This window comes from Thamnophis sirtalis, unplaced genomic scaffold, assembly GCF_051295495.1.
Source record: "Thamnophis sirtalis isolate CommonGarterSnake01/CBP01778 unplaced genomic scaffold, rThaSir2_p1.2 scaffold_12, whole genome shotgun sequence".
Lineage (NCBI taxonomy): Eukaryota > Metazoa > Chordata > Lepidosauria > Squamata > Natricidae > Thamnophis > Thamnophis sirtalis.
In genome coordinates this window covers 8,286,721-8,291,537 of record NW_028261392.1, presented here as the reverse complement: position 1 = coordinate 8,291,537, position 4,817 = coordinate 8,286,721, and the positions used below count along the sequence as shown (strand labels likewise).

The following is a 4,817-nucleotide window of genomic DNA, read 5'->3' as shown; positions in this document are numbered from 1 at the left end:
CAACAGCACTTAGATTTCTACACCACTTCACAGTGCTTTACAGACCTCTCTCAAGAGGTTTAAAGAGTCAGCCTATTGCCCCCAATAATCTGGGTCCTCATTTTACCCACCTCAGAAGGATGGAAGGCTGAGTCAACCCTGAACCTGGTGAGATTCGAACTGACAAAGGTCTGGCAGACGGCAGTCAGAAAAAGTAGGCTACAGTACTGCACTCTAACCACTGGGCCACCATGGCTGGATTTTCCCACTGTGCATTTCCACTGAAACCTGTACCCGAGTCTCTTAACATGCTATCCCTTCCTGGTCTGCTAGGAAAATGAGAATTATTTTCTACATATAGTTTTTCAGCTGTCCTTTGAGAACTACATCTTACTGGCCCATTTAAAATCATTTTACAAAATATTTAAGCCCCCAATGGACAAGCAAGTTCTGGATTTGAGTTCTAACTCATTTCTACATTCTGGGATTGCTTCCCCAAATTACACGCCATTCTCGCACAGCAGCCCTGCTAATCTTCTGTGTATCCTTCCAGTTTTAGTCTATGCCCTGCCATATGCTCCAGCAGTTTCTATTTGTCTGCAAGAAATTCCATTACTAGGTCTTGATTATGGTAAAATAGTGCTCCCATTACATCTTGTCCTGGGCATTTGGAAGGAAGCTGAGGACAATGTTCTGAACTTGATACGTGCACGAACTTGAGATCTTCTAAAGATTGCCTTCTGCAAGGAAACATTGTGATCGTCACATCGCTCAGCAAAGTTATCCTGGATTTAGGGCACAACATTTGTGTAAAGATAGATACGGCAGAGTGCACCACTTCTTTTCCCATCTTCAACTTCTGTTTACTGCTTTGCCAATACTTCTCTAGACAATAGGAATGGGTGTTTGGGTTTCATCTATGCTGCTTTAAAAGCTGTTAGAAGCTTTGAGATTAAATTCAGGCAACATTTTCGTGTAATATAGGATTTTACAAAAAAAATGACTTCGTTCTCTTTCTCTCTCTCATTCACAAACACATATGCACAAATACACAGACTGTCAGCCTCTGCTTTGCTGCTGCTTCGGCTGCCATTGAAACGGGGAGGGGGGCATGGTATTTGGGAGGGGACTACTAATTGTGCTGGAGGAAGATTCTGGAGTTTCTGCTGCCTGTCTTACTGCGCATGGGGAGGAGGTTTCCCGCCAAGGCCAACGGCACCGACATTCCATCTTGGTGATGCCTTTCGAAGTTATCTCACACCTGACACTTGGGAGAATTATGATTGGACTGTGACTGGGATGCCAAGGGGTGGGGAATGGGTTATTCTATATATCATTTGCTTTCACGCCTAAATAATCAGTCTTCGCTTTGCTACGCTTCTGTTCATTTATAATTAGTAAAAGTACACTTGATTTATATCAATGGAGTCTTGTGGTTTTCTTTCCTGATTATCCAATGAAGGAGTGCTGACACAGACACACACATGCAGATGCCCACACATAGATACATGGACACACAGAGACACACTCCCAGGAAAAAAAAAGTATTGCTACACCTGCTGAAATACTTTTGAAACAATGGGTCATGAATCTTCACATCCCATAACTTACATAGCTTGCACAGTGAGCAGCCAGCAAGCAAGAGACATGTGGCAGCAGAGGTGGTATTCAACCAGTTTGGACCTGTTCGCCCAAACCAGTAGCGGAAATCACGGGTGGGCCTATGCCATCCTATTTCGGCATGTTTTGGGGGCTGAGTACATGCACGGAAGGTGAGCACAAGCAAAATGCATGCGCGGAAGGCTGGGTGCATGCGCGGAAGGGGCATGTGCGCCCGTGGCGAACCAGCGGTAACAAAATGGGAAACCCACCGCTGTGTGGCAGCCTTAAAAGCAGGGATGCAGACCCCTAAATCTTTGAAATATCCTCAAAAGTTGCAGATTTCACCAACTTCCTTCTTCAGTGAAAGTTCTGTAGCTATCTAAGATTTCCGGAGAGCCTTATTTTGCAAAGGCACAGAAAACAAAATGGAACTCTTTAGATTTTTGTTCTAGGACGAATGTCAAACAGCCAAGGATTCTTCATTAATTTTATCTTTGAGATCAGTCAAATTTGAATTATGAAACAGTTATTAGGTTTTTAATAGATGCCATTGTTAAAGGCCCCACAACATTTAAGATTCAGTGATCAATATTTACATCTTCTTCCTTTCGGGAGTCTTGCAAAGGTATACACTTTAAGACTGAATGACCTATTCATGTTCATCCTGTCTTATATATATTTATCAGCGGATAAAAATCAGAGTTTTGTGTCATTTTAACTGACTGAGATAGATTAGAAAATTGCTGTACTTATGTATTTTTTTTCTTCATCAAAGTGAATGTTTTTGTCAGAATGTTTTAGTTGTCCCTCAAGTACATTATGATATATTAAGAAATGCAATCATCAGGTTTTTAAAAAGAAAACAACATTTTAATGATCCTGTTATATTGTTGTGCACATTTTTCACTGTGCTTGCTTTTTTTAATTAAAAAAAATATGTTATTTCAACAAAACATCAGAAACAAAGAAAAGGGCATTTTTTTCCCTTCCGTTTTTCTGCCAACAAGTGATAGTCATAAATTAATTTTTGGATGTTTTCTTTGGTATCAGGCTATTGATAATGGGTGTATGTCATGCAGGAAACACACACACACACACACACACACACAGAAAGACACAGCAAGAGAGAGACAGAGACAGAGAGAAAGGAACAGCAAGAGAGAGAGAGAGACTGAGAGAGTGAGATACAGAAAGATACAAAGAGACACACACACACAGAGAGAGACAGAGACAGAGAGAAAGACACAGCAAGAGAGAGACAGAGACAGAGCGACAGAGACAGAGAGAAAGGAACAGCAAGAGAGAGTGAGATACAGAAAGATACAAAGAGACACACACACACAGAGAGAGACAGAGACAGAGAGAAAGACACAGCAAGAGAGAGACAGAGACAGAGCGACAGAGACAGAGAGAAAGGAACAGCAAGAGAGAGAGAGATACTGAGAGAGTGAGATACAGAGAGACACAAAGAGACACACACACACAGAGAGAGACAGAGACAGAGAGACAGAGACAGACAGAGACAGAGACAGAGAGAAAGGAACAGCAAGAGAGAGAGAGACTGAGAGAGTGAGATACAGAAAGACACACACAGAGAGAGACACAGAGAGACACAGAGAGAGAAAGAGAGACAGAGAGACAGAGACAGAGAGACAGAGACAGAGAGAAAGGAACAGCAAGAGAGAGAGAGAGACTGAGAGAGTGAGATACAGAAAGACACAGAGAGAGAGAGAGAGACAGAGACAGAGAGAGAGACAGAGAGACAGAGAGACAGAGACAGACAGAGACAGAGAGAAAGGAACAGCAAGAGAGAGAGAGAGTGAGATACAGAAAGACACACACACACACACACAGAGAGAGAGAGAGAGAAAGAGAGACACACACAGAGAGAGAGAGAGACAGAGACAGAGACAGACAGAGACAGAGACAGAGAGAAAGGAACAGCGAGAGAGAGAGAGACAGACAGACAGACAGAGAAATCTGCAGATCCTAGCATTCAACTTTCCCTTTTCTCTAAAGGAAAAATATGCCCTATTACTTCATCCCCAAAATTCAGCAGTCCAGGAGATGAATTATATACAGTAGATTTATCATCCATCTGGTTTACCCGATTTCAACAAAATAGAAGCTTTACTGAAGAGAAGAGGGGTGGGGGGGAATCAGCAGCGTGGATTCTAGGAGATAAATTTATAACATGCCCACAAATCAGCTGGGATAAATTGAAAGGGTCTATCTCTGAATATTAATTACCTTTTCCACAAATACTGTAATAGGTCAGCAAAAGCTTATTATACGTGTGGATTAAGGATTTCTTGCTGTGCCCTGCATATTTGGAAATGCCTTTGTGAAGGTGAACAGAATTTGCCCTCCATTATCAAACTTGCTGGCACTTTAGTCTTGTATGTTCTTTCCCTCCAGTAATGTAATAATTGTCTTGTTGTAAAAGATTGAAAGCCATTTAGTTCAAGTGTTCCTCTGGTTGTTGCTTTCCCCTTTTAAAAACCTTTCAAAAAAAACCTTGTCTCACTCACTTTTCTTCGCTATTCCCAGACTTTACTTATTAGTACAGAAAAAAAAGCTCTGAGTATGGATCATTTGTGCAATAGCAATAGCAGTAGACTTATATACCGCTTCATAGGCCTTTCAGGCCTCTCTAAGCGGTTTACAGAGAGTCAGCATATTGCCCCCAACAATCTGGGTCCTCATTTTACCCACCTCAGAAGGATGGAAGGCTGAGTCAACCCTGAGCCGGTGAGATTTGAACCGCTGACCTGCTGATCTAGCAGTAGCCTGCAGTGCTGCATTTAACCACTGCGCCACCTTGGCTCTAAAAGCCTAATAGGCTTTTGTCCTTTGTTTCCTCCCTGTTCCTCTTCTTCCTGAGTTTTCTCTGGAATTGGAACTGGAACGAGCCTAAGCCTTTCATAATGTCAGACATTATGAAAAGTTCTAAAGCTGTAGGGGCTAGAAACAAAATGTTGAATTTAGGCTCAGAATACAATACGGTTTTTCTTCCTGGGTCTTATCCATTGCAGTGGTGGGTTTCAAAAATTGTTCAAACCTACTCTGTGGGTGTGGCCTCCTTTGTGGGAGTGGCTTGCCGCCCATGTGACCCGATGGGAGTGGCTTGCCGCCCATGTGACCGGATATGAAGATGCCGACGACACTTGTCAGAACCACCTTAAATGACCTCACACACAGCACTGGCATGCATAAGAATAGGATGTAAACTTGTT

The 4,817-nt window shown here is 42.4% G+C and overlaps 1 non-coding gene across 1 annotated transcript; it reads right to left on the bottom strand.

The window, feature by feature from the left end:
• Positions 1-455: 455 nt before the first annotated feature.
• On the bottom strand, positions 456-563 carry LOC148043247 (U6 spliceosomal RNA). The gene has a single exon (XR_015698251.1). It is a non-coding gene; the product is annotated as a U6 spliceosomal RNA (small nuclear RNA).
• Positions 564-4,817: the final 4,254 nt, after the last annotated feature.